The sequence below is a fragment of the Scomber scombrus genome, chromosome 13 (assembly GCF_963691925.1).
Source record: "Scomber scombrus chromosome 13, fScoSco1.1, whole genome shotgun sequence".
NCBI classification, from domain to species: domain Eukaryota; kingdom Metazoa; phylum Chordata; class Actinopteri; order Scombriformes; family Scombridae; genus Scomber; species Scomber scombrus.
In genome coordinates this window covers 1,181,497-1,190,177 of record NC_084982.1, presented here as the reverse complement: position 1 = coordinate 1,190,177, position 8,681 = coordinate 1,181,497, and positions in this window count along the sequence as shown.

Genomic DNA, 8,681 nt, shown 5'->3' with positions numbered 1-8,681 from the left:
ACAACTTTGCACTGTCTCTGTCTCTGCTGTATGGAGGACTCAGGTCCGCCCCGCTGAGACAGAGGAGAGGAGCAGCTAACGTTAGCCTCTGCTGCTGTTTGCTGTCGTTGCGTTGCTCTCCTCTGCTCTCAGAGTCTGTGTGAATACTACTACTTTATTCCTTCTCACTGTTCTGTATAAAAGGTCCGGACACTGAATGGGGGGACAGAGTTGCTCCATCGGTAAGCAGCTACAGAGGTAGCAGCTACAGGACGCTGTGGTGTTAGCTGTGGTGGAGCGAGCTAGAGAGTGAATGAAGAGAGGGAACGCTGACAGTAAGAAAGCCGGTGAATCAGATCAATAAAATGTTATTTTCTGATTGTTTCACAGCGGTTATGTTCAACAGCACAAATAAACTTCCCCACACACCTCCACTCAACCCTGCAGCTCAGCCTCAAACCTCTGAATGTGAAACACCTGCGTAATGTTTAAAACACACAGCAGCAGCTTTATGCTGGTTTGATTGGTTCAGATTAAAAAGCAAAGCCTTAATGAGAGATCTTCTTTATTTCTATCTGTAAAATAAATCAACTCTGATCCTGATCCATTTCTAAGTCATCTGGAAGTCTTTTATTGATTAGCAGAAAGTTAGTTTAGTTATTTGACCTTGGTCTTTTTTTATTGGAACATTAAATGAACTGGTAAAATATATTTCCTGTGCGTTGTGAATGTGTCATCACCATTCAACCAGTAGTTAATTTACACAAAAGCACACAAAAAATTCTAGATATAACCTCTTAATGCAGGGGTGGGCAATTAATTTTTAAAAGGGGCCACATAAGAAAACTGACTTGTGTTGGAGGGCCGAACCAACAATAACTTGAACTTAATTCTGCTCAGTATTAATTTTCCCCATTGTAAAAAGCATTGAATTATATATTTTTGATTAGTTACTACTGGTATTCAGAAGAATAAGAATATTCTGTAAATATTTATATAAATATATGAAATTGTGGTGTAGGAAAATACTCCTATAGAAGTAATAAACAGTAAAAACAATAATTGCATCAGTGTTTCATTTTATTTTTAACATGTTAATCTTCCCAAATACTGAAAAGGTGTTTTACAGTATGTTAAAGATAAGCAACTGTCAACTTCATGCAAAAAGCAATAAATGCTTTTAATGTTTTACAGTTCATTTTACTTGTTCAGTGGGAAAAATCCAGCCTGCTCTGGGCTTGAACAAGTGCATTGAAATCTGGCTGAATGTCTGAGGTGGATATGCGAAGGACAGCTGAGAGGTGGTCATCAATGATAGAGGATCTGTATCTGGATTTGTTGAACTTCATCACTGAGAATGTCTGTTCACATACGTAGGTAGATCCAAAGAGGACTAGAATCTTCTGAGCATGCCTCCTCATGTGTGGAAAGTTCTCTTTGAGGGAAGAGTAGAAGTCAAGCAGTGACTCTGCCAGAAGTGTGTCAGACTGCAGGTCAATCAGTTCCATCTGAACATCACTGGGTGCATTCTCCACACTGCAGGTGAAGGGAGAAGAAACCATGTGCATTTCACTCTCAACTGTTTTAAAGTCCTGAAATCGCCTTGAAAACTCACCATGCAGTGCTTCTAACATAGATGAGTACTTGTCGAGGTGATCAGCTGATTTTGTGGCTTCCTTCAGTGTTGGCAAGTGGGTGAGAATGTTGTCCTTCATTTGGCTTGAGAGAAGCTGCAATTTCCTCATGAAAGCCTTTACTGCGCTGTACATTTCATGTACAAAAAGGCCTCTGCACTGCAGTTTGACATTTAGTTCATTCATTAGTGCTGTCACATCTACAGCAAAACCAAGGTCTGCAATCCAGTCTGCATCTGAAAGCTGTGGAATGTCATTTCCTTTCTTCACACAGAACTTGTGTATCTGTTCTCTCAGGATCCAGAAACTTTTCAGTACTTTGCCCAGGCTGAGCCACCTGACAGCTGTGTGGTAGCCTATGTCACGATGTTCAGTCTCGATTTCCTCCAAAAGTGAAACAAACTGTCTGTGATTCAATGCTCTTGCCCTGATGAAGTTAACTGTTTTAGTTACAACATCAACAACATGGTTCATTTTTAACACTGACTTACACAACACTTCCTGATGTATAATACAATGCAAAAATGTCAATTTCTGCTCAGGGTTCATTTCTGTCACTTTATCCTGCATTCTCTTCAAAAGTCCAACGTTTTTCCCCGTCAGATTTGGACAACCATCTGTTGTCACACCTGCCAGCTTGTCCCATTTTAGTCCCAACTTGTCCAAACATGCATTTACCTCCGTGAATAAATCACTCCTGGTTGTTGTCCCTTTCATTGACTGCATGGCTGCCAGCTCCTCCGGGATTTTAAAGTCCGCAGATATCCCACGTATGAAAATGAGTAGCTGGGCAGTGTCACTTACATCGCAGCTCTCATCCCAAGCAAGGGAAAAATAGTCGAAGCTGACCGCTCTGTTCTTCAGCTGAAGTTCCAGATTCCCAGCGATGTCCTCAACCCTCCTCATTACAGTCCGTCGTGAGAGAGGCACGTTCTCAAAAGCTCCCTTTTTCTCCGGGCATATCAGGGCAGCAGAGTCCAACAAACACTCCTTAATAAACTCCCCTTCAGAACACGGTTCACTTTTTCTAGCGATTTTGTGGGATATGACATAACTTGTCTTGACAGCTGCATCTCTGGATGTGAAAAGTTTAGTAAAAAGTCCTTGTTGGTTTTGCAGCTTAGCTAGCAAAGCATTCGACTCCCTTGTGCGCTCTTGATCAGACAAGTTCTTGTATTTCTCCTCATGTTTGTTCACATAGTGGCGATTCAAATTGTAATCCTTGAACACGGCGACCTGTACACCACAAACTAAGCACACGGCTTTACCTTTGACTTCTGTAAATAAATATTTAGCAGTCCATGTCTTGTTGAAAACGCGGCATCCTGTATCGATTTTTCTCTTTTTGCCGTGGGCTGACATGTTGAGGTCTAGCTTACCAGCATCACATGTAGCTGTTCGCCTACGCATGTGCGTCACTACGTAAATATATTTAAAAAAAACAATGGCAGTCTTTTCAAAATAAAAGCAACACTGCCGTATTTCATTCACAGCATAAATAGGCCTATTTTTTGATTTATGTTTTAATTTACTTGACCTCACGCGGGCCAGACAGGGACAGCCAACGGGCCGGATGTGGCCTGCGGGCCGTAAAATGCCCAGGTCTGGTATACATGTATGCAATTAGCTATGTCACGTTACTAAGCTACTTTAACACTTGGCTGTAAAGTTTACCTCGAATTGTGGGAGCTAACTTGGTTTTCCCTCCTTCATCCGGTAGGTTGTCAGGTTGCCAGTGTTTGGGTAGCGGCGTGCACAATGCCCTCGAGATCCAGCCCTCGCAACCTCCCTCGCTCACGCCCATGGCTACGCCTCATGCCCATATAAGTAGAATCCGTGTTGTTTTTTTTACCCGGCATGCACCTGAAATTTTCAAGATGGCGTTGCCCAGATCCGACCAAGCCTCGCATTGAAATTGGGATACACACTACAGAAAATCTGTAATATTATCCATTGTAGGGCCCTCATGGCAGAAGATGAAGGACTGATCAAGTCCACTGACATATTCAAGAAGTTGTACACCTCCAAGTGGTCTGAGTTGGTGTCTCACAGTGCCTTGACCACACTAAGTGATGCAAAGTACAACAAGCCATCAACATTACCCTTCACTGAAGATGTTCAGATTCTTCATCAGTACCTTGAGAAATCTGCAGAAGGTGCCTTTTGCAACTTAAAGGAGGAAGCCACCACTCAGAAATATGCTGAACTTGCAAAAGTTACACTTGCACAAATCATTGTGTTCAATCTAAGACGTGCTGGGGAGGTTTAAAAAATGCGCCGAAAGGTTGCAGTACTTTTCACACCAAGCGTGGCAGATGCTCTCTCACTTCTGACTAATAAAAGGACTGAATGTGATGTGTGTGCCACAAATGTCTTCCTGTTTGCAAGACCCAAATCAATGAGCCATTACAGAAGAAAGGACTGTTTGCGTGTTCATGCAAAGCAGTGTGGAGCAAAGCATCCTGAGCACCTCAGGTCAACACGATTTAGGAAACATGTCGCCACACTCTCACAAGTCAAAAGTTAATTTAAAAAACAACGAACTTGATCAGGTTGCAGAGATATCTACAGATTACCAGTTCCCACAACACAGCTGGCCAAGATTTCCAAACTGCTTTTGTCAATGGAGAAGGGCATCTTTCCAGCATGCAGGGGAAATCACTGGATGAGATAGACATTGAAGGTGAGAACTTGCACATCTTTTTTGAGCATGTAATATTAATTTTTTCGTTCTGTCTGAGGCAACTGGACGCCTTACATCAGTGGTCACCAACCTTTTTCAAGCAAAAATCACTTTCATTATTCCAATATTCCACTATTTACATGTGGAATTTTTGACGATTCTTGGCCTGCTACAAACGTTATCTTGTCCGAGGGCGTTCATCGTGGCGGCTTCAAACTTAAATAGCTGACTTAGCACACCCTGCTGCACAAAAGTTCTGAACAACTTTTTCATTACTCGTCCGGTTTGGATTTTAGAAGCCCTCAAATGAATGAATGACTCTGACCAGATGCCAGTATACCAGAAGCTCAGGAATCAGACGACGAGGACAGCACCACATCCCTACAAGAGAGGTACGTTAAGAACACGGCATGTTATTTGACTGTGTGACATATAATATGCAAGACAAGCTTAAAGCTTTGGTATCTGCATCATGGCATCACAGGCTTCATGGCTTTCTAATTACATGGTCAAGGTTTTAGGGCTAAGGAGGGGAGATAGACCTAAATATTCATATATTTAAAGCTCAGAGAATTGTGGTGGGTTGTGGGATGACTAGGCCTATGTCTGAACAACAAAAATCAAAAGACCAAAACAGAACGTGGTCTGCCGCTCATGACAAAGCATGCTCTCTTTCCCTCTCTCGTCGAGCAGCTTCACCTCCCTGGCCCTGCTTCTCACTTCTTTCTGTAAATTAATACAATAGAGACCAAACCTTCGAGAGAAGCACGAGTTTCCTTTTGCTTTTTTTCCCCCTCTTGCTTGCGACTGAGTCGTACGTGTAGGTTCTTTCCACAGTCTATGGTTCTTTTCGAAGCCATGATCACGTCTTCACCTGCAGCTGCTTGACAAGTGCCTGCAGCGCATCTGACCAGTGATTGGTCAGATCGACACGTGACAGCGCGTGCGGTGTCAGATTACAAACAAAAAAGGTCTCTTCTGCCTCGCGCTGACAGCTGATCTAGTAGCGCGCACCACGGCTGTGCATATGTGCATCCTTTGTGCAAAACGGGGCCCCTATTGGATCGCGGGGCCCTACCCACTGTGCGTGATCTGCGTGTAGGCAGGGGCGGCCCTGTATACAATACCTCACCTCTGTCTGACAGACAACACTCCAAACTCTCCACAGTGGGTTCTTTATAGTTCTTATAGTTCTGGTTAGGGATGTTCCTGGCGACTAATTTCCCTGTCAATTAAACGCTAAATTTAATTTAGACTAGTCGACTAGTCTAACACTAAGAAAACAGTTGGAAAGCAGTTAAAATTGAGCAGAATTTATTAATTTATAATGTTAAACACTGTCGGAAAAAAATACTGTGCGTATTAAGAGCCATTTGAAGCCATTAATCACAGTCAACAATCGCCAAATCGGAGACAGAAACTCTAAAGCTTCTTGTGTGTTGTGGCCCTGTTTTACTTTGGTTGCTAACTTTGTTTGGGTTTGTGGCGTGTCTGAAACATATTGTTGATCATGTAATGCAAAGAGCTCTAACAGGCATATGAGCGACTGTCTTCAATCACGTCCCTATTTCACCACCCCATTTTTCTTTCTTTATTGTGTCCAAGTAAATCAGTTTTGTGAGGGAAGAAAACTAATAGATTATCAACCAGGCTTTTAGATGTTGACCAATCATGACACAGAGGTGTGACAGAGACTCTAGAAACATTGCCTGTTGGGGGAGAGAGGCAGAAACCACACAAATCGTCTTAGCCGATCCGTGAAATAAATCACGTGATGTTTCAAATGAGACATTCATGTTCATTTTGAGCATCTATTAGCACACATAGTGGGCTGGATAATATCCCAAATCTGGGCTTGATTAAGCCATTGATATACAATCTAAAAGCCCTCCATCACCCGGCCTTAAATAGATTTTAGTTATGTGGCACCTAGGGGGTTGTGTGTAAAAGGGGTATTTAGTTAATGGTTGGTAAAACTATGTATTTTTCCTGACTGTGGGACAGTCCTGTATGGTCTCAACCAAGTCAGTACTTCATTGGATGACCAATGGAATCAATCAGATTTTTTCAGTTGTAGTTACAAGTTAAAGTTCTTATAACTGTGTAACTTGTCATTTTTATGCCCATTTAGGTAAACAAACTGTTGTTAAAAGAACCTGAACAACAGAAGAATGTGTTGCAGTAGAACGTCATTTAAAAAAAAAAATTCTGATGAACCAAGTCCCAGGGAAGGAGGACTGTCAGCACTGCATCACTGCAGAACCTCAAGCCCTGAAGAATCCAGACTGGAGGGCAGTGAAATACTATGTCAAAAACCGAATTACTTCTCTGCGAAGAAAATTAGAGTGAAAGTGTTTAAATGAGTTTTGTCCAAGTTGTGTTGCCATACAGATCTCTAATTGCGGACCTGCTCGCGCATTCGCAAGGTAGATCCACAAATCCCTCATTTGGGAAATTTCCTTGAAGAGGTAAATGTCTTTTCTTAATTGTGGTTTTAGTACCAACCCGTAATGACGAAGTAAGTTATATATATATATATATATATATTTATTTTCAGGACAATGTGGGCTATCACAATGATGTATGCTGCAGTGATGTCACATGAATGTATAAATAATTAAAGTGTTATAATGTGTATTAGTGTGAATGTTGTTTGTAGTTGATTTATTGTGTTATGTTTTATGTTCAGATGGCTACAAATTCACCAACGAAATTTGCCTCGGACAAGGAGGTTAAGGAAGTGCGCCAGGTGTTTCAGTTGTTGAGTGTAAGTATTAAATGTGGCGGTTTTTGTGCTGTTTTGGCGCGTTTTTGACAAGAAGTGGGGAAACAAATTTGCAATCTTATAAAACAATGTTGCTCTGATCTGAGATATTATGAAGTGTTGCTTTTGATGAAAAAAGCTGTTTTAAATAATTCAAAAATATTTTTAAAATCCATTTTATAGCATATTATGAACTAATGAGCCCATTCTCTGTAGACACACTATTTTGGATGTAGTGAGAAGAAAATAAGTGTAATACATTTGATATGATAAAGATCAGGTGAAATTGAGGGGGATACAGTACATGGTTAAGTACATTCTATTATTAATCCCTTATAACATCTACAATTGAAATATTTTTATTTTTAAACCTAATAGCAGTTACAATTGGCGGTGTTTTGTCCCATAATCAGTTCTATAAAGTGCTTCTTCATGTTGTTTTATGATTGATTTGTACATTGCTTATTTTGTATATGCAGTATGCCTGTGTTGATCCAGTGGTGCCCCGGGACCAACTGTACACCAGGAGTCTCGAGGTCCACGGTCAGGCCATGGACCTCATGGTGCGCCAGGTACGGCTGCGACGGGCAGCGGAGGCACGGGTGGCCATGCTGCAGCAACAGCTGCAGTCGTTGAAGCTGCAGCTGGAGGTGGAGCAGGCGTCTGCCTGCTTCATTAAAGATGGTAAGTGTTTGTGTTTAGTTGTGGTTTGCGTGTTGTCAAAGATATGACTGATATGGTATGGTTGTGTAATAATATTACAGTGTTTATAAGGTTTTTTTTTGGCTGGATCACAGCAAAGTGGGGGTTAGCCATAGTCTGTCATTGAGTGATAAGTGATCAATTTGGTGAGTCATGGAGTTACACCATTGGTTGGTTGAAGTTTCCACCTAGATGTTACCGTTTGAAATGAATAGGATATTAAATAAAAGCTGTCCACAACTATTTCGCTGAAATTTAGCTTAATTACATCATGTGATATGCTACTTCAGTACAGTTTAATAATCAATATTACTGGGACCAGTATAGAAAATTCACCACCCCATTTTTCTTTCTTTATTGTGTCCAAGTAAATCAGTTTTGTGAGGGAAGAAAACTAATAGATTATCAACCAGGCTTTTAGATATTGACCAATCATGACACAGAGGTGTGACAGAGACTCTAGAAACATTGCATGTTGGGGGAGAGAGGCAGGAACCACACAAATCGTCTTAGCCGATCCGTGAAATAAATCACGTGATGTTTCAAATGAGACATTCATGTTGATTTTGAGCATCTATTAGCACATAGTGGGCTGGATAATATCCCAAATCTGAGCTTGATTAAGCCATTGATATGCAATCTAAAAGCCCTCCATCACCCGGCCTTAAATAGATTTTAGTTATGTGGCACCTAGGGGGTTGTGTGTAAAAGGGGTATTTAGTTAATGGTTGGTAAAACTATGTATTTTTCCTGACTGTGGGACAGTCCTGTATGGTCTCAACCAAGTCAGTACTTCATTGGATGACCAATGGAATCAATCAGATTTTTTCAGTTGTAGTTAAGTTAAAGTTCTTATAACTGTGTAACTTGTCATTTTTATGCCCATTTAGGTAAACAAACTGTTGTTAAAAGAACCTGG